A 22,483-nucleotide genomic window follows, 5' to 3' on the forward strand; every position below is an offset into this window, starting at 1 on the left:
TTTTTAATTTTTCCAAATGTCCTCTTAAGCCCTTTCAATATATTTCAAAGAGGCAGCATTCTCAGCTTCTTGTGCTCATTTGAAATGTCAAACTTCAGCCCATTCAGGAGTCCATCAATAAACATTTATTAAGCACCAACTATGTACCAGGCACAGTGCTAAGTGCTGGGGATACCCCCCAAAAAAAGAAAAAAAAGACAGCTCCAGCCCTCAAGAAGCTTACAATCAAATGGAGGAAAACAAAACACAAAAGAAAGCTGAAGTTGGGGGGAGGGGGGGGAAGTGTGGAAGTGATGGAGAAGATACCTCTAGTAGGTATGACAGCAAAGTAGAAAAGTCAATAAGGGGGCGGAGCCAAGATGGCTGCATGAAAGCAGCGTCTTACCAGAGCTCTCTCACGAGGTCTGTCAGATTCCTATGAAAAAGCGAGTTTGAGCAGATTTGAGAGAATTAGAAACCACGAGCAGTCTGAGTGGGTCAAATTTCCAAGCTGGGAGAGTCTGAAAGACCAAAGGCACGAATCTCTAGGCTTGGAGAGTGCTCGGCATGGGGAGCTGCTCCAGACCAAAGCGGAAGCAGCCAGCCGGGAGGCCCACATGGGAGACAGGCTGGGAGAAAGCCCAGCGCCCAAAACCAGCGGAGATCCCCAGGCCTCCCTACACAGGACAGCACTCTGTGGAGGCAACGAGGGGCAGCGCAATGCCACCGACTGTGAGATGCTGACTCCTGAGGCTTGCAGCCTGAAGGTATGAAACACTTCTTGAACTTCTGGGAGACATGATGGCCAGGTAGACGGCTCTAATCCCTCCCCGCCTCACCCAGAGAATTCCTCAGAAAAAAAAAAAGAACGCTGGAAGAGAGGAGATAGAAGTGAGGCTTCAGTGGCCGAGTACCAGAGGGGCAGAGCCAGCAGGGGTCAACACTGGGAGCCCAGACGTACTCTGGCTCCCCCAGGGGAAGTGCCAGACACCCAGCTCAAACAAGAAAGAGCTGAAACCACTGCTGAAGAGCAACAGTGCTAGAGAGCACCCCTAGGGAAAGAGACATCAGGGAGCCAGACCCCTCCCCCACACCTCAGGAAACTGAAGGAAAGCTAGGACAGAGAGCCCCGAGCCCCAAAGGCAGAAATTTGTTGTAAAGCCAGGAAAAGGTTAACCAACATGAAGAAGAACACAAAAAAACCGAGGACCATTGATTCTTTTTATGGAGACAGGCAGGAGCAAAATACCAATTTGGAAGAGGACAGCAATAACACTATAGATACATCTGATACCTCAGAAGGTAATGTGAACTGGTCTCCAGCCCAAAAAGCATTGCTGGAAGAGCTAAAGGAGGATTTTAAAAACCAAATTAGGGAGCTAAAAGAAAATATGGAAAAAAATCCACTGATGAAATCAAGTCCCTAAAGAATAAGATTGGCGAAATGGCTATGGAGATTCAGAATCTCAAGAGAGAAAATGACACCCTGAGAGGTAAAATCAACCAATTGGAAAAGGAGACTCAAAAGCAAAATGAAAACACTAACTCATTAAAAATTACAGTTGAGCAAGTGGAAGCTAATGAATCTAGGAGGCACCAAGAAGAAATAAAACAAAATGTAAAGAATGAAAAAATAGAAAAAAATGTGAAATATCTGATTGGGAAAACAACTGACCTGGAAAATAGATCCAAGAGAGACAATTTAAGAGTTATTGGTCTACCAGAAACCCACGATGAGAAAAAGAGCCTTGCCAGTATCTTCGAAGAAATTATCTAAGACAACTGCCCCGAGGTCCTAGAACCAGAGGGCAAAATAGTCATTGAAAGAATTCACTGATCACCCCCTGAAAGAGATCCCAAACTGAAAACACCAAGAAATATTATAGCCAAATTTCAGAACTACAAAGTCAAGGAGAAGATACTGCAAGCAGCTAAAAAGAAACAATTCAAATATCGTGGCACTACAGTCAGGATCATGTAGGATCTCTCAGCTTCCACATTAAAAGACAGGAGAAATTGGAATATGATATTCCAAAGGGCAAAGGAGCTGGGACTACAACCAAGGATCAGCTACCCAGCAAAACTAAACATAATTTTTCAGGCAAGGAGATGGATATTCAACGAAATAAGGGAATTCCAGACCTTCCTGATGAAAAGGCCAGAACTCAAAAGAAAATCTGATCTCCAAATACAAAACTCAAGAGAGATATAAAAAGGAAAATGGGGGAAAAAACCCCACAAACCTTATTAATCAATAAGGGCAAATTATTTGCATCTTTATATAGGATTATATCATCTTATGTATGTTTTATATATATATACATATATAAGTCAGTCTTGAGAATAGTACAGCTATTATGACAATTGAAAGGGATACACATAGATTGTGAATGCCTGTATAAAATGACTGATATAAGGATAAAAAACCTAAGTAAGAGATGTAAAGGGAGGGCCATGAGAGAAGAGGTAGTAGAAAAGGGTAAATTACACCAAATGAAGGGGCACAAAAACATATTATAGTAGAGGGAAAGAAGGGAGGGAGAAGAGCAGTATTCGAGCTTTACTGTCCACTGCTCTGGTTCAAGAAGGGAATAATATACCCTAATAAGTATAGAAATATAACTTGTCCTACAGGAAGTAGGAGGGGAAGGGGAGAAAAAAGGGAGAGGGGTGGTCAGAAGGGAGGGGAGAAGTAACAAGTGGGAAATGGTAAGATAAGGGAGGGGAATAAAGAGGGAGGGTAAACTGAGGAAGGTGGCAGTCAAAAGCAAAACTTTGTTGAGGAGGGGAAGGAGAAAGGGAGAAATAAAAGCATAAACAGGGGGAAATAGGATGGAGAAAAAGACACAGATAGAAAAATCAGTAAGAGAAAGTCCCAAAGCAGTGCAGCCGGGTGAGAAAGAAGGAGATGTCAGCATCTCTCTCCATGAAGAGAGGTTTAGAGCTCATGGTCCCATCCTTCAATCAGAGAGTCAGAAGGTAGCAATGAGGTGGAGTAAAAAGGCTGACAAGATCTTACCAGATGATGAAGTTATCTCAACAATGAGCTTTCTGCGGCTGGCACAAAAGACAGTCAGAGAAGTCCCACAGTAAGGTGAGAAACGAAGAGACTCCTGAGCCGAGCTCTCTCCTTAAATGAAGGTTTGGAGTTCATGGCCCCACCCTCCAACCAGAGGACTTATAAGGAATAGCAAAGACTTATAAAAAATTTGAGTCTTTACATCACTAATTACATTTACCATTTTTTCAGTCTGCCATTTATTTCCTTTCTATAAATATCACAGAAGAGATCTATATAAAAGACCACAGTTCTGACCCTAATGTTATCTAAAGTCCAATGTCCAAGTGCCATGAACTGCTAGACTGGATCTAAGCAATGTCTTTAAATATAAGGTAAGAAGGAAAATCAGCAGGCCAAATCTTCCCTAGGACAGGATGAATAAACTTGAAATCATTAAAAGTATTCATGCCCTAATAAATGTAACTGAACACTATGAAATTTTAACAACCAAGCTTGTCTCCAAAGGGGAGTTTTAAGAATTTTACCCACAATTCTTTGCACAGGTGAAGGATTATATGGGCAGAACACTTCAGATGTTCGACTTTTTTTATGTGTTGGTTAGTTTTGCTAAACTGTTTTCTCAGCCTCTCTTATATATTCTTTGTGTTTCTTTGATCCAGCTAGAAGAGGGAAATAGATATGCAGGGGAATGATAATGTCAAAGCATGAGATGTCAATAAAAACATATGCTTAGTTTTTATACCCTATCACCAAACTTTCCAAACTTCCAGGAGCATAACAACTATATAAGCCATATATCTTCTCCTCATATGCCACTATAAACTAGAACTAGTTCCCATTCCAAAGAAATGATCAGGAGCAGGGGTGTCTTTTAACTTAAGGATTCTGTTCACAAATATCATTATGAAGACCACTAAAGATGTGAACATGCAAGTGGAACGCAACAGGCTACCAAAACAATGGCTCTGCTAGGATAATCTATTAATCCGTTTCTGTATTGATATCAATAAATCAGATTGAAAAAAGAACCTTCACATTTCCTTTCCCAAAACAGCTGGAAACATGTATATTATTCCTCTCCATTTGACTGAACATTCCTCATTCTTTCCATAAAAATGGTAACAAAATATCTATTTTCATAATTATTGAAAGTCAGAAAGAAATGTCAGATTATTGCAACAAAAAAAAATCTTGTTAATTTTCCATATCCTTATGTAACATCTTCTGACATTTCTATCTCCATTTAGTATTTTGGAGCTTTTAGTCAAATTAGTGAAGTACTAGCAAGAAAAGAGACATCTTGGATTGTTTGCAAGGATGGCCATATAGGAGGAAAAGGGAAGATAATATATTTTCTAAAATGTTCCATTTTTAAAAATAATTCTAAAAGATTTTAGAGTTTTAATTATTTTTTTCTACCAAGTTAATCTACAATACAGGCTGAGTTGCCCCCTGGGGCCAAGGGGGAAAAGAAGTCTTAACTTCACTTTCTTCCTCAACTCTCCTACCTATCACACCTGGAATGGATCCCCTTTTATCTCCATTTGCTAAAGAATCTTCCCTTCAAGGTTCAACTTAGGTGCCAGCCCTTTCATGAAGCATCATCCTTCACTTGCCCCTCCAGAAGTAAGCTCTTCCTTTTCAAATTTTTCACAGCATTTTTCTTCAATCTCTCTCGTTAGTATTTTTTCTCACAATCTTAAGCAAAATCTATTAGCACTTCAGAGACAGAGTAACCTTAATCCAGAGGGCCTACCCTAGTGCCAAACTGTATCAGGAGGGCCGAGTTTATAATCTCAAAGAGGATCATAAACATGTCTGAAAGGTTCGGAATCGCCGGATATAAGAAACTCTCAAAGTAGAAGGCAGAAGAATCAAAACATTTATTTAGGCTCAACAGTAACCAACCCATGAACCAGCAACCCCATTTTGATATGTTGATCATAATCTTCCAGGCCCAATAAGTACGCCTTGCAAGAGTAACCAGGAGGCTACAGAGAAGCATGATTGCGTAAAGCAAAATCATGCTTCCCCCTCGATGGTAATAAGATTACCCACTGGCCTGAAGTCTTTGTTCAGCTTCCTCCCGTAGATCAGCTCTGCTACTGGCAGCTCCTGCCTCAGCTGTGTCTGTGGCTGAAACTGACGTAACTGTCGTAACTGCCTCTGTAACTGCCTCTGGCTCCAACTGTCGCTGTAACTGTCGCTGTAATGGCCTGAAGTCTTTGTTCAGCTTTCTCCCGTAGGTTAGCTCTGCTACTGGCAGCTCCTGCTTCAGCTGTGTCTGTCGCTGTGGCTGTAACTGACGTAACTGTCGTAACTGCCTCTGTAACTGTCGTTGTAACTGTCGCTGGCTCCAACCGGAAAAGGAAGAGAGAAGAAACTCTTCGAGCTGTCCTCTCCCCTCTTATAGGGTCTCTGACATCATCAAGCTCCGCCCGAATGACCAGGGCCGATTGGTTCCTGAGTTGGCCCCTCCCCCTAGCATAGACATTAACACCTCCCCTCAGCCAGCCCCATGACTCATCACACAGGAAGTTGTCTGCTTCCCGGCATGCTCCCCGGGCCTCCTGCCCCGGAAGAGCAAGCCACAGTGTCCGGAGGCTCAATGAGGTAAGCTGAGTCATTCAAAGAAAACAAAGGCCATTCTGGCTACACTCCACCCCTTGTTATAGGATACATAATCTAATCAGCCATGTATCCTAGAACATACATTGTGATCCAATTACAAAGGAAACTAAAACATATCATTCATTATAAAGCAAAACATATCATTTGGTGACATTCCTAAATATTGGTTTACGATTCAAATGTGATCCACCCCTAGGTCCCAGCAAGATAATCTCTTCAATCAATCATCCCCAAAATAATTATTAATAATTCAAATGTCCACCCCTAAATCCTTGTATCCATTACATAGGATCAATAATATCATAACAATAAAACAACACAGCAAGGATAACACAAAATAAGTAAACAGAACACTATCATCATTTCCACCCCCTTGAACGATTGGGGCTCAAAATCTTGGGGTGAGGGGTGAAGGTCTCATTTTCCATAGCTTCTTCATGCTGAAATTGGATGTAGAGATGGCCCTGCCCCCAAAAAGTCCCATTCCAGAGGTCATTTCTTTAACAAGCTGGCAGGAATTCCAAGAATGCTACATGCTTAGGCAGTCACCGGAAAGTGCAGGGTGCTTAAGCCTGAAGGAAACAAAACTAGCAACAAGGTTAGCCAAAACAAAGGACAAAAAGAATAGACAAGTATGGACTATAATTCTTCAAATAAAATCATCTCAAGTTTGGTTGAGATTTCAGTTATGCAAAGATCCAACATCAGAGCCAAACTCAGGTGGGAAATGTTTCTTTTCAAAAGGAACATAATGAGGAAGCCAAGAGGATCCCACCCTAGATAGAGACTAAGATTGTCCTCCCAGCCTTTCCCCAAATGTACAAGTTTTCATCCGTTAATCACACAAGGTCACCTTCACTCTGAGTGGCTTGTGGGCTTGCAGGAGCAGTTCTGATTTCCCTATCTCTCCTGTTATCAAGGCCTTTATCTCTGTACATTCTATATAATTCATTGGTTGGAATTCCATCTATCATTTCAAAACCTACTCCTGCTCTCAATAAAGCAGTAAACATTTCTTTCCTTGTTACTCTCCTTTGGCGCCAAGTTTGCTGGTTATTCACCCTTCTCTCTCGAGGAGATCTATCCCCTCCCCAGTCACCTAAGTCATGTAACTGTAAAATCTTATTTATCACTGTTGTAAGACGGCTCCCTACTTCTCCAAGTAATAAATTCAAAATTAGTTGTTTATAAGCAGGGGGAGCTGTCTTAATTATTAAATTCCTATGAGGCAGTTCCATTGAATCATTGTAATATTTGTCTGCAGTTCCTACCATAATGGCAGTCTTCATTACCTCCTCCTTTAGTCTCATGATACAATCTCTAAGTGAATACCAGGGTCTGTGCTCAGTGGGCCACATAGAATCAGTAGCATATCTCTTATTGCATCCCACAGCGGCTAATGTCAACAGAGTAGTCCTGCTATCACCATCTCCTTGCTGATGATGTTCCCTAAAAGCTTGTTGAACTAGAGGATCATGGCTGATACCTATGAATCTCATGCAGTCTGTCCCATCTACTGATATTCCACCGGCCCCTTGATCACTGAGTCTTACCATCCAAGATATCAATGGTTCTCCTATTCTTTGGCTGAATCTACTCAAAATATCTGTGACCTCTTGCGGTGAGAAATCTTCCTGAATTTCCCTTGTAACTGAATCTTCACCTCGGGTTTCTGTCTTCCTCCTTTGTATGGGTCGAGCCCTTGTCTGATCATTTAACCATCTCCTATTCTCTGTGTGAGGCACATCCTGAACCCCAGTAGTGTTTTGTGCCTCAGCCGGCTCTTTCTGGGCTGGGTTGAAATGCACTCTGGGCTTTTTTGGTCTCCTGTTGCTCTTAGCCACATTAATAGAAAAGTTCTCATTTGAGTCAGTTTGGTCTCCTGCTATCTGAGATTCCCCTTCTTCCTGTGGGGTAGGAGTGCCCCCATGTCTTTCACTTAATCTCAATCTTTCGTATACTAGCCGGTAGGCTGATAACACTATCCAGCTTTGCCTAGATAGTGATGCCCCTGACTGAATCCCAACTTCTCGTAAACACTTTTCCAAATCCCTAGGATCTCCTCTCCGTAGCCTTGGTTCCCAGTTTTCACAGGGTCCAGCTTTTTTAGCCAATTCTTTTGCTAGGGAGGAATAAAATGGATCCTCCCATCCTGGGATATTCATCTCTTCCTCTGAAATTGTTCTGCTTCTAAATAGAGATCTTATACCTAGTGATCCTGTTCGTGACGCCAAATGTATCAGGAGGGCCGAGTTTATAATCTCAAAGAGGATCATAAACATGTCTGAAAGGTTCGGAATCGCCGGATATAAGAAACTCTCAAAGTAGAAGGCAGAAGAATCAAAACATTTATTTAGGCTCAACAGTAACCAACCCATGAACCAGCAACCCCATTTTGATATGTTGATCATAATCTTCCAGGCCCAATAAGTACGCCTTGCAAGAGTAACCAGGAGGCTACAGAGAAGCATGATTGCGTAAAGCAAAATCATGCTTCCCCCTCGATGGTAATAAGATTACCCACTGGCCTGAAGTCTTTGTTCAGCTTCCTCCCGTAGATCAGCTCTGCTACTGGCAGCTCCTGCCTCAGCTGTGTCTGTGGCTGAAACTGACGTAACTGTCGTAACTGCCTCTGTAACTGCCTCTGGCTCCAACTGTCGCTGTAACTGTCGCTGTAATGGCCTGAAGTCTTTGTTCAGCTTTCTCCCGTAGGTTAGCTCTGCTACTGGCAGCTCCTGCTTCAGCTGTGTCTGTCGCTGTGGCTGTAACTGACGTAACTGTCGTAACTGCCTCTGTAACTGTCGTTGTAACTGTCGCTGGCTCCAACCGGAAAAGGAAGAGAGAAGAAACTCTTCGAGCTGTCCTCTCCCCTCTTATAGGGTCTCTGACATCATCAAGCTCCGCCCGAATGACCAGGGCCGATTGGTTCCTGAGTTGGCCCCTCCCCCTAGCATAGACATTAACACCTCCCCTCAGCCAGCCCCATGACTCATCACACAGGAAGTTGTCTGCTTCCCGGCATGCTCCCCGGACCTCCTGCCCCGGAAGAGCAAGCCACAGTGTCCGGAGGCTCAATGAGGTAAGCTGAGTCATTCAAAGAAAACAAAGGCCATTCTGGCTACACAAACAAATAGGAGAACCAAAATAAAGGAATTTGTTAACTTGAATAAAGAAGTGCTAAGATTATTGAGAAAATGGACTAGACACTTTATTAGCAGGTCTTAATCCTAGGTAATCAAGGGAAAAACATGCCCACAAAAAATTTTCGACAGTTCCCTATTGCCTGTCAGACATAATATGAACACTTTAGCTTAGCATTTGAGAGTCTACATGATCTGGCTCCAATCTAATTTTATTTCACACAACTCCCCATTACCCTACTTCAGTTAGTCGGTCAATAAGAATTTATTAAGTGCTTAGTATGTGCTAAGTGTTAAGGGCTGGATTTACAAAGAAAGGCAAAAAACAGTCCCTGCCCTCAAAGAATGTAGAGTATAAGAGGGAGACAACATGTAACTAAGTATACACAAGATAGAGAAAATATAAAGTAATCTGAAAGACGAGGCATTGTCCTCTATAGTTAAAGGGAAGGTGGGGGTGGGAAAGGTTTGGGGGGAAAGATAATGAGTTCTGGTTTGGACACAATGATTTTAAGATTTCTACTTGGACTTAATAGCATATTCCATTCTATCTGTGTACCACAATTTGTTTAGCCACCCCCAACTGAGGAGTCTGTGTTTTGTTTCCTTTTTTTGTTACCACCAGAAGTGCTTCTCTAAATATTTTAGTGTATTTGGAGACTTGTTTCATATCAGTGACCTCCTTGGTGTGTAGCAGTGGAACCTCTGGGTCACAGTGTATGAGCATTCACCCCACTGCCAGAGATGGGAGGCAGGCTTCATCATCAGTCTTCTTACGTGGTGACTGATGGCTGTGTTCATGAGAGTTTTAAAATCATCCACAGTTTTCTCTTCCTTAAAATATTTTAGTCATTATGTAAATTGTTTTCTTGGTTTTGCTAATTTTACTTTGCATTGGTTCATACAAATCTTGCCAAGTTTCTCCAAATTCTGCATACTCATCACTTCTTATGGCAGATGGGGGAACCAGGAAAGGCCTCCTGCAAAGGTAAGCTCTGAGCTGAGTCATGAAGAAAGCAAGAGAACCTGAGAGGCAGAAATGAAAGGTCAGAGCACTCCAGGAAGGAGGGTCAGACAGTGCAAAGGCAAGGAGAGATGGAGTGTCCTGCTGGAGAAAAAGCAAACAGGGCAGTGTAGTTATAGAGTTTGTGGTGAGGAGTGAAGTGTGAGAATACTGGAAAGGGAGGAAAGGGCCCAGGTTATAAAGCGCTTTAAAGTCCAGAGGACTTGAATGTGTAGGAAACGGGGAGCCACTGGAGCTCAGGGAGCTCCAGGAGGGATGACATCACTTTGGCAGCTGAGTGAAGGGCAGTTCTGAGTGAAAAGAAATTTGAAGCACAGACAACAGAAAGCTACCGCAGTAGTCCAAGAGAGGAGTGACTGTGACTGTAGAGGAGTAAATATATATAAGAAATGTTGTGAAAGTAGAGATGAAAAGACTGGCCAATAGACTGGACATGTTTTCTGAATTAAACAATAACAGCAAGGTTATGAACCTAAGTGACTGGAAACATGGCGGTGCCCTTAAAAGTGAAAGGGAATTTCAAGAGGGGACAGATAATGAGTTCTATTCTGGTCATACCAAGTTTGAGATGTTCCAAGAGAGATTATAACTTGGGAGAGGGGCTAGGGCTGCTTATATGAATGTGGGAATCATCTGCATAGAGATGATTACCATATCCCATGGGAGCTGACAAGATAGTATAGAAATAGAAGAGAGCCCAGGATGGCGCCTTAGGGATGCTCATGATCAGTGGGCATGACACAGATGACAGGCCAGCAAAGGAGACTGAGGAGTAACTGGACAGACAGGAGGACAGCCAATCCCCTTCTATCAATGTTAGCACAGTGTCAAACACATAGTCAAAGCCTAAGAAGGGCTTGTTGCTTTGCCTTGCCACTGACTCAAGTCCCCAACAGCTGTGTTTTCTCCACTTTGGGGGATCTAATAACTAATACTCCAGTTCCATTTAACTGTTTAAAATTGGATCCATTTTTGCAAAGATTTATTTTTTTATAACCTCAAAGATAATACCAAGAATTTACAAACATTTTCTCCAAAACCTCAGGGACATAATTCCTCTTAAACCACCTTGTTCTCTGGGTGATGGGGAGATTAGATTCACAGATTAGCTCGGTTTCCACATAGCATTAGTCCTACCAAGTTCAAGTGCAAAGTTGACAGTACCAACTTTTACTTGGCTACAGGCTACACCCCTGTATATAGCTTCAGGCCCTATTCCTGATTTAGTAACTTCAAAATTATGGCTCTGCCGTTCATGTCTCTCATGTATCATCATGAAACTTTCATCAGTAGTCAGGGCCTCAGTGGCTTGGGATATTAAAACAGCTGCTCTTGGCCTATTCAATCTGTAATATCCCTCCAGAAGGCTGGCCCCCTTTTCACATTGATGAGTTCCTCTTGAGACCTCCATTATGTGGAAGGGGCCATATCAGCCTTCGTTTCCCAGGCTGCTGTCTTCCTGACTTATATGCTTAAAACCATGCCCCTTCATCCTCCTCCATCCCCTCTTTCAGGTCTCTTTTATGTATTATCTTTTCCCATTTGAAAATAAGTTCCTAGAGGGCAAGGATTGTCTTTCTTTTTACTTTTGTACTTTTGTTTTACTTTTTATTTGTATCCCAGGCTTAGCATGGTGTCAGAATATAGTAAGCACTTAATAAATGCTGGCTTCCTTCTTTCTTCCTTCCTAGTTTCTTTCCTTATTTCTTTTCATTTGTGGTGGCTAATTTATAACTGAGGAAACAATCCAAGTAAAAGTAATTTATTAGCTAGGTAGTCAGAATAAATGGGTTGGTGGACTCCCCAGTAAGTCCAAAAACCCTGAATACAGTGAGGCAGATTTTTATACATAAAAATTATTCAAATAAGACCAATTAATTATAATAAAAACAATTAACTAGAATACAAAATTAGGTAATCTAATTTCTAATTGGAGGATACATATGGGATTTTCCAAGTTGGGAGGGGAATGAGTAAATATTGGGGTCGTCTATTAATAAAATGAAAAGATGTTGATTAATTGCATCCACCTATATGTATGAAACAATAGATGGAGGAGAATATATGTGGCAGCACAAGATGAAGTCAGTGTTCATAAGATAAAATCTGATTAGTTCTCTTTGATTCCCATATTAAGCCAACTTCATTTTGTAAATGGTCTTCATTTTACCTCATCACGTTGCAGAGGTAGGGGGTATTAACAAGTTGGTTAGTTTTGCTGAATTTTATTTTCACCTTTTTTAATTCTTTGCTTTAAGGGTTTGTTCTCTGGGAAGAGAAAGGGGAAGGAATATATTGGGAAAGAGAAGTAATGTAAAAACAAAATCAACAAACTTATCTAAAACTTTTAAATGACAGCCTTAAATAGCATTAAAATAAACACATTAAAAATTGACCTCACTGTCCTATTTACACGTATGCTTGGGTAAAGCAGTCCAAATCCTAGACTACCCTGCAAATGATCCCATGGTTCAATTTATATGGAAAGGTATTGTAAAATGATTAATCAGTTCTCTGATCCCAAAGCGGCTACACTTGAAGTGTCTGACATACACACACCCCCACTCTGACTAGACTAAGAATGCTTAAACTAGGGGCAGATTTTTCTAGATGAGTTTTTCATTAACAGTTAAGACAATTAAGAAGCCTTAAGATCAATAATCAAGTTTATATATCTGTTTGTATATATATAGGAAGATGAGCCAAACCCACAATATTTTCACTATTATTTTCCCCCACAAGTAATTTATTTTCTTTAAAACATTACAATGAATATAGTTTATCCTCACGAGCAGAAAAAAAAAAAGCCAGAGGAAAACAATGTGCTATGGAAACAGCTTTCAATTTAAAACTTCCTGAAAGCCATTAAAGAGGTTAATGAAGTAAATGATACTGAAATAAGATGCATTTTACATTATGCATTATTTTCCAAATATGGATATAACCTTTACAAATTATTTTATCCATTTAAAAAATTTATTTTATCCAATTCAGAATAAAGTCAACAACAAAAAATCATATACACACCCTCTTTTGCAAAGTGGGGAGGTGATGTTACAATGAAATCTTTCTTTTTTGGCAAGGCAACTGGGGTTAAACAAGTTCCCAGGGTCACACAGATACTAAATGTCAAGTGTCTGAAGCTGAATTTGAACTCAGGTCTTCTTGACTCCAGGGCCCAGCGCTTGATCCACTGCGCCACCTAGCTGCCCGTTACAATGAAATCTTGATTTGTTTTTTCCTTTCTGAATTACTTTCAAATGCTAGATGGAAAAAAAGCTAAAGGTGCTATTCTGAGGTCGTCAAGGGGCCAAAAGCAAATCCTTTGAGAGAGCTTCACTGACGATAACTTTTTACTTTCTTTCCTTTCTATGAAACACAAGCTGAAAAAGAGTCTCTTAATTTTTCCTCCCTTTCATTCATCCCTAGGAAATCTGCTGCTGGATAATGCTCATTAAGCAAAGAAGTAGTAGGTTGTCACCCTAAACAACAGTTGGAACGATTTTTTGAGTATTCCCTCATCTGAAGTATTTGGAGCACATCTAGGGGCTCCAAGTTCTTACACCTCTCAATGCTAAGAGATTTCACTGATTCCCATACTTAACCCATTGCTGTCCCAAATTAGAAGGTACACAATGGAAAGTTAAGGTCCAGACAGGAGCAGGGGAATACAGCAATCCCTGCAGGAGGAGGAGGCTGGTCCCGTTCCTCTCCTTTCCTCGGTCTTTGTCATTATTTTTCACTTTTATAAGAATTGCTAAACTTACTGGTTCAGCCTCCAAAAAGCAAGATTACATCAGAGAGCAGAAATGTTCTGTGTTCTAGAACCAAAAGTGTCTTCTCACTATGACTGTCCCGCAAGACTCTGTCCTAGACACTGCTTTTTTCTCTACACAGTCTCATTCAGTGACCTCATCAGTTCCTATGTTTAATTATCCTTTCTATGCAAATGACTCCCAAATCTATGCATTCATCCTTAGCTCCAGTCCCACCTTGCCAGCTGCCTCCTAGACATTTCAGACAGCACAGCCCATAGCCCAACATGTCCAAAACAGAACTCATTATCTTTCCCCCATACCAGTCCTTCCCAAAATTTCTAGCACTATAAAGGACATGATCATTCTCTCAATCACCAAGGATTGAAAAAAACCTGGCTGTCATTCTAGACTCCTCCATCTCACTCATCCCACCTATTCAATCAGTCATTAAGACTTTTCATTTCTATCTCTAAAACATCTAAAACATCCTACTCTCTCATTTACATAATCCCAACCCTCAGCCAGGTCCTTATCACCTGTAGTCTGGACTATTACAACAGACTCCTCTTTAGTCCCCCTACCTCAAAGCCTTGACCATCAATGCATCCCCTCTAGAAAGTCGTCATGATTTTCTTAAAGTCTATAGATCTGTCTCTGTCTCTCTCTCACACTGTCTCACACACACACACACACGCACGCACACACAATGCTGTTCGGTCATTTCAGTCATGTCCAACTCTTCATGACCCCATTAAGGGTTTTCTTGACAAAGATACCAGAGTGGTTTGTCATTTCCTTCTCCAGCTCATTTGACAGAGGAGGAAACTGAGGCAAACAGGCTTAAGTGACTTGCCCAGGGTCACAAAGCTACTAAGTGTCTGAGGCCAGATTTGAACTCAGGAGGATGAGTCTTCCTGATTCCAGGCCCAGCGCTGTGCCATCTAGTTCCCTTCCCCTGCCACCCCTCACAGTCAAGTCCCAATAGTTTTATACCTCTAGAATAAACTCTTCTGTTTGGCATTTAAAACTCTTCACACCTGGCCCATTCCTTCCCTTCCAATCATCTAATACATTACCTTCCTCCAGAGACTGCAACCCAGCTACTCTGGCTTATGTGCCACCATCCCAGACTTAGGCCATTTCACGCCTTTGTACTGACCATCCCCCACACTTGGAATTCTCTACTTCAGGGATGCTGAACTCAAATAGAAATGGACACCTGCTAGCCACATATTGACTTAGAAAACCACAAAATAACACCACCCATATCTTACTGTATTTTTATTAATTCTGCTAAACATTTGCCAACTCCATTTAATCTGGTGGCAGTAAGCACTGGGAGTGCTGGGAGTCATGCTCTACCTTATTCCCACTTTGTGTGTCCCTCTCAAAATTACTTTGTATTTATTTTGTGTACACACATATACATAAACTATACTATACAGACATACAAATATGTGTATGTACGTGTGTGTGTTTATGTATATGTGTGTATATACTTTTTTTTCCCATTTTATCTCCACCATTACAATGTAGCCTCCTTAAGAACAGGTACCATTTCACTTTTGTCTTTGTATCTTTGCTTTGTTCATTTACATTTAATCCTGCTAGGTTGAGCGCTCAGGATTCCCAATTAATAGCAGGTATTTAATAAATGCTTGGTAATTGATAGCTCTTCTTGAACTATGAACCTTATACCCAGTCCAACCCTTTTTCTCAGGTCTTATCCTCCTTAGTCCACCCCATTTCCATTGTTCTAGAGGAACCCCACCGCCATCCCTAACAAAAAACCCTTCACCCAAGGACCCTGCCTTTCTCTGAACAACAGCTCTTTCATTAGCACCCGCTCTAGTGTTGTTCTTTCCCTCATTAATCTGACACCACGGACCACAAGGAGTCAGGGTACTATCTTGCCATACGGCCACTTCCAGGGCCACCTTCTTTCTCTAATCCATCTTCCACACGGTCGCCAAAGTGATTTCCTTCAAGTCCATGTCTGATTGTCACGCCTCCATTACTCTGACTTTTAACATCAAACACAAACTCTTCTCTTTGGCATTTAAAGACTTGGCTCCAATTTGCCTTTCTCAGATTAGTAAACACTCTTCCCTATCACACACTCCATACTCCAGCCGCTCCTCACACATGGCACTCCACCTCAGGTTGTCTCCTGTTTTTGGAATGTGTACTCCCTCCTCACTTCTGCCTCTTGAATCCAGAATTTCCCTTCTATTCTACTCAAATACCTCATTCCTCCCTTGCCAAGTGCCTCATCACGCCAAATTATTTTATTTATTCTGAATATATTTATTATATACATATTGTCTCTAATAGGAAATAATCATTCAATAAGCATTTATTAGTCAATTAACATTTATTAACCATTTGCTATGTGTCAAGCACTGAGCATTTCTAGTCCTTTGTATTATAATATTTGTCACATTACCTACGCATTTAGGAAATGAATAAAATTTAATATAACAGCTTAAAAGTTGTTTTTACTTAATTTCTTCTTTGCAGTATCAAAATCATGTCCTTTTAGAGCCGGATACCACTTTAAAGGACACCTAACTCAGCCCCTTAATTTCAAAGGCAAGAAAACTAACACCAAAGTGATCAGACCACTTGCCCAAAATCACACAGGTAGTAAGAGCAGAGTTGGTATTCAAACTCATGTCCTTTTCCCCTTTAAACTCAGTGCTATTTCCACTATACCAAAGTGTAGTTAATAACGTTCAGTTTATGCCAGACAGAATCCAAATGAAAACCAAATGTAAACATTCTTGATTTTATTTGCTCCTTAGACTCACAGTGGACTTCTTTATATTGGAAATATTTCTCTTGTTTTACATTTCAAAGCCTACTCTTCAGTGATACTGATGTCCAATTAGCAGAAAGGCTAGAGTAAAGCTCAACAGTGTGCCTGCTAATCACTTGTTTCTGTGTGTGTGTGTGTGTGTGTGTGTGTGTGTGTGTGTGGTATATACCACCACATTCTTTCTTCTTTCTATTTTAAATAAAGATAACAACTGTTTGGTATTTCACTAGAAGTGAAAAGCAGAAAAGGCAGACTTAAAAGAACTTTGCCTCTGCCCCCTACCTTGCAGCACAGGGCTAATAAACTAATAAAATCAGCTTTATTAAGTAGTCCTCAGTTTCATTCAACTGTCTACAATTAAAAATAAAAACCACTAGAAAGCCAATGAAAAAGTTAAAGTAAACTTGCAGAAAGTAAAGTGAAATTATAGCAGGGTCCAAGGAAAAGTTGAAAGAACAGTGGTTTTTTTAAAATGTGTAGTACTTGAATGGAAAGGATTCAAAAATCATAAAAATCAGATGATTTAATTGATGTTCATAAAATAATATTTATTGTTCACCCATCTGGGTACTCTACTACATTACTTAGGAAGGCTATACAAGAGTTAATTTTTAAAAGTCATACTTACTTCCTGCTCCAAATGTTTATATTTTGCAATAGACAACACTGCTTGAAATAAACACAGAATAATTGAAACAATAGATTTTTTTTTAACAAATCACATGCTAAGTAGGATGTTTTTCCAAAAGGGGTGGGAGGAGGAGTATTTCAAAGCTTATTTGCTTTACTACAGTTATTTTGCTTAAGTTTGTCCTTTGGAGAGGGCAAAGGTCAAAGAGGAGAAAAATTGGGTGGCTACTGGAGATCCAGGCCAGGAAGGTACAGTATCATCAACATGTTTCACAGACTGATTTTAAAAGGACATGATAGAGACCGGTAACGGACAAAGGCTTTCCTTATCAACTTATTTTTCACCTTAACTCTTCGTAAGTAAGAATGAACTCAAAAAATAAAAACCTTCCAGATAGCTCAAATGTACTATTATGTATGATTTGATGTTACAGTTATCCACATGTGTCTATTCCCTCCTACCAAACTGTAAACTCTCTGAAAGGAAAGACCTAAAAATCTTAGACAAGACCCTCTCTCCCTCCTCTCAGCTCCCAGCATTTTCTCTGGCTATTCTCCATGCCTGAAATACTGTTCCCCCTCTGCTCTAGACTACCGACCTCCCTGGCTCTGTTTAAGTACTGACTAAACTCCCACCTTCTACAGGAAGCCTTCCCCAGCCCCTCTTAATTTTAATGTCTTCCTTCATTTAACTATCTCCAATTTACCCTTTATATAGCTTGCTTTGTATATATTTGTTTGCATGTTGTCTCCTCCATTAGACTGTATGCTCCTTGAGGGCAGGGGCTGTCTTTTTCCTCTTTTGGTACATCCAACCCTTAGTACAGTGTCTGGCACACAGTAAGTGCTCAATAAGTATTCACCAACTGAGTGATTACACAGCACTAGCTTACAGCAGGCATATACATACAAACTGAATTGACTCCTAACTTCAGTGCTCAGCATTTATTAAGTGTCACAGTACACCTGCTAGTGGAGTGGTTAAATCAATTCCCATAACAAAAATATAGTCTTCAAGGATATCTGAACAAATACTTGTCCCAATACCAATTCCTGAAATCTCAACTTTTCAACAAGCCAATAATCACAAAAGAAGCCTACATGATCAGGAAGGAAAGGCAATATTCTGCCAATACAATGGTAGAGATATGTGCTCTAAGGGACACATTAGAATTTAAATTCAACAAATATTTAGTAAGCATCAACTTATAAGCAGAGCATTATGTTTGGCAGTGAGGAAATTCAAAGACAAAACTGCAAAAGATGCCACATAAAAGATGACACACAAAAGGTAAAGAACCTCTCCTCTAAAATCTAAAGCTTCCAATGCTTCAGGTAAAAAAAAAGTGGACATACTAAATGCATGTACTACTAAACTTTGCCTTACAAATAACATCAACAGTCACTAGGCACTACTGCAGCTTGCTCACTCACTGCTAAAACATTCTATAAAATTTCAAAGATACTAAATCCTAAACATTTTGAGTTTTTCTATTAACTCAAAATAGCTCTCTTTAATTCACTTAATTTATACTTATCCAAAAAATTTCCTAGGTTTCTAGCACAGAAGAATGATACTAGTAAAAGTCAAGAAAAAATAATCAGGAAATGAATCCTAATATCAAGGAGGAAAAAAACAATAAAACTTAATAAAAATTCATTTTACAATTCCTATTCCCAGAATTCTCATAAGAAAGGCTGAAAATAGCTACTCTCAAAGCAACAATCCAATTAGTCCACTCTTTGGCCAAGTCCTAAATCTACACAAAGGCCTAAGATAAATTTGATTCTGCTTCAGGGAATGGACCAATTACAGCACAGCTATTTTGAGAGCTTTCTTTTACTTCTAACACATATATACAGATAAAACCATGAATCTGAAGGACCGTGTTTTAGCAGCAGCTTCAGATTAACATTAAAGAAAAAATAAAAAAAGCAACCACATCCCCCTAAAGCCATAGCAACAAACCATTTTATTTTTCTGAAATTAAGAAAAAAACCTTTTCATTACTAAACTGTACATAATCTTTGACCACTTTTAGGCCTATATCCCAAAGAGATTTAAAAAAAAAAAAAAGGAAAAGGACCAAAAATACTTAAAGCAGCTCTTTTTTGTAGTGGTAAAGAATTGGAAACTGAGTCCCTTTCAAGTAGGGCATGGCTGGACCAATTACGGTATATGAATGTAACTGGACATTATTGTGGCATCAGAAATGAAGGACTGATTTCAGAAAGTCCCAGAAAAGACTTCTATGAACTGATACAGTGAACAGAATTAAGGGAACAACTTATATAATAACAACATTTTAAAGACAAATTTGAAAGACTTAAAAACTGTGATCAATGGAAGAACCAACCACAATTCCAGAGTATCACTGAAAAGCAGGGTACCCACCTCCTAACAGAGAGTTAGGTACAGCATGAGACATATTTCTGGGCAGAGCCAACGTGGAAATTTGTTTTTTTGACTCTACATATTTGCCACAAGAGTTCCTCCCCTCCCCCATTCCCATATCAATGTGGCAGATGGGGCGAGGAAAAACTGGGGAGAAAATAAGCTTTGTCAATAAAAAAAATTTGGATATAATTTTTTGAAAATTTTTTGCCTATTTCTAAATTAAAAGTTACTTATCTTTTCAACAAAATACAAACCTTGCAAAATGAGAAACTTCTAATACATTTTTTAGGAAAATAGTAGCTCTCGTGTACAAACTTGTTAAGATCTCTGGACAAATAAATCTTTTAGGTTCACTAGGTGAACCGAACTTTATGCAGAATTAGAAAAAACTTCATTTTCTGAGTCATATTTACTACCAGGAAAGATTTTCCTACATTAACTATATGACCTACAAAAATATTAAAACATTTCAGTGTGGTTATGACACTGTTAAAAATCTGCACAAAAATCATTTACTTGAGTTTCTTTCTCCTTCCCCAATAACAATAAAACATGCAGGTAAAGTAAAAAGGGAAGAAGGCACAAATGGTTTGAATAATCTAAAAATTGAATGAGTCAAAACTAACCACAAACTGACTAGAGATAACACATAACAGATCTTCATTGGCTCAAAGTACATGCAAAATATGTGCCAAAACATCAATACATAATAAATCAGTGAACCCACCTTTTCTCAATTCGTAGACATAGAGCAGTTCTTCCTGTTGGGTCCAACTTGAAATATTTTCTTGAAATCTAGGTAAAATAAAATAATATTTACATTTTAAATAATTTTGCTGATACATTACAATTCCACCTGGTAAGAGATTTATAGTTAAAAATAACTACTTCAAGTTAAGTAGTAGCAGAACAATGTATTTTCCTTTAATAGCTTAAAGTCAGAGTTTAATCTTCAAGCCCTGTAAGTGCAGTACAATATCATTTAGGGTCATACATCCCAACAGTCGTTCTGATTTATAACAAACAGCAAACTAAGTTACCTGATGTTCCAATACATCATCAGTTTTTGCACAGCTAACGTTTTGTATAGCTAAGAATATGTTACTCCTTTCCATTCCCATTTAGTAATCACCATTCATCAATCCTAATTTTCTAATCTTCTATTCAGATTCCTAATATCGTTCCTGTTCATATTTTCGTTAGCTTTATCCTGTCTGAAAACGTTAAACATTACAGTTCTCCACTATTATAGTTTTATTATCTATTTCTCCCCGGTATCTGTTTTTACATCATTGTCATTTCTATTTCCCTTCTTCAATTGGATGTATGAAAAGGCATTTATTAGGCACTTGTGTGGCATACGCTGTGCTAAATGCTGGGAGTACAAATGCAAAAATGAAGATAGACTTTGCCCTCAAGTAAGCTTTCGTTCTAACAGGGGAAGATAACACATGTAGAAATTCGGAAATATTAAATACTCCATTTTCTGATCATTATGCAATAAAAATTATATTCAACAAGTCTCCTAAGGAAAAATGTAAAAGTAATTGTAGACCAAATAACATAATTATAGAGAAACTGTGGGTCAAAGAAGAAATGTAAGAAACAAAAGAAAATTTCAGAGAAAAGGAAAATAATGAGAAACATATGAAAATTTAGATGGGCTGCAGCCAAAATAATTCTAAGAGAAACTTTTATATCTCTAAATGCTTTCATCAATAAGAAAGAACAAATCAATGAGTTGGGCATGAAATTTTTTAAAAACCTAAGTAAAAATTCCTCAGCTAAATAACAAAGCAGAAATTATGAAAAGAAGAGATTAATAAAACTGAAAGCAAAATAGATAAATTGATAAATAAAATCAGGGCTTTTTAAATTAATCAAAGATAAATGACTTTTTAAAAGAATATTGTTCATATCTAGAATAAATAACACTTTAAACAACTGAAGGGAAAATAAAGGAAATCATTATAAAACAATCTGCCCAATTTAATGCTAACAAAACCGATAACTTAGGGAAAACAGATGAACACTTACAAAAATATAAAATACCAAGATTAATAAAAGAAATAGGCTATTTAAATAACCCATTATCAGAAAAAGATATCAAGTCATGAATGAATTCTCAAGGAAAAATCTCTAGAATCAGATGGGTTTACAAGTGAATTCTATCAAACATTAAGAGAATAATTAATTCCAATAGCATATACAGGTTTCAACAAGAAGGCACCTTTACAATCTCTTCCTATTATAGTCTTGATACATAAATCAGGAAAAGACAAAACAAAGAAAACTACAGACTTCCTAAAGAACATTGTTGCAAAAACATTAAATAAACTATTAGGAAGCAGACTAAAACAAGAAAGATTATATACACTATGACCAAGTTGGGCTAATACCAGAAACCCAAAGTTGGTTCAACATAAGACTAGAAATACAATGAATTATTCATATGATTTTATCAATACATGCTAAAATGATTTTGACAAAATTCAACACTCACTTCTCTTAGAAATCTTACGAATGATTGGGAATCAGGTATATTTCTCCAGAAATCATAGGAATAAATGAAATTTTACCTAACACAATAAATACTATTTATCCAAATTTAAAAGCAAACATATGTAAAAGAAAAGTTAGAAGCCTTTTCCACTAAGATCAGAGGCAAGCAAAGATGCCAATTACAATCATCATTATTTAACACAGTACTAGAATTACTAGCCATAGGAATAAGACAAGAAAAAAGAAATTAAGAGAATAGGGAGAAAAAGAAAACAAAATTATCACTTTTTATGGATTTTATGACAGTGAACTTAAGATTGCCCTAGAGAGCTAACTAAAAACTGTGAAAATAGCTTTCAAAACGTTGCAGGATATAAAATAATTTCACATAAATCATCAAGATTCCTATACATAAAACCAACAAAACACAGCAAGAAGAGCTAGAAAGAGAAATTCTATTAAAAATGATACAGAATGGGGCAGCTAAGTGGCACAGTGAGTAGAGCACTGCCCCTGGAGTCAAGAGGACCTCAGTTCAAATCCGGCCTCAGAAACTTGACACACTTACTAGCTGTGTGACC

The 22,483-nt window shown here is 38.9% G+C and overlaps 1 protein-coding gene across 4 annotated transcripts in view; it reads right to left on the bottom strand.

Annotated features, from left to right (window-relative positions):
* The window catches only part of SIPA1L1 (signal induced proliferation associated 1 like 1), a 376,548-nt gene that overhangs the window by 286,543 nt on the left and 67,522 nt on the right, over nt 1-22,483 (bottom strand). For all 4 annotated transcript variants that reach the window (XM_036736951.1, XM_036736950.1, XM_036736949.1 and 1 more), the window contains exon 4: nt 20,128-20,195. The gene's annotated coding sequence lies outside the window, so the exon portion shown is untranslated. The remainder of the gene's footprint in view (nt 1-20,127; nt 20,196-22,483) is intronic.

This window comes from Trichosurus vulpecula, chromosome 8 (genome assembly GCF_011100635.1).
Source record: "Trichosurus vulpecula isolate mTriVul1 chromosome 8, mTriVul1.pri, whole genome shotgun sequence".
Taxonomy (NCBI): Eukaryota; Metazoa; Chordata; class Mammalia; order Diprotodontia; family Phalangeridae; genus Trichosurus; species Trichosurus vulpecula.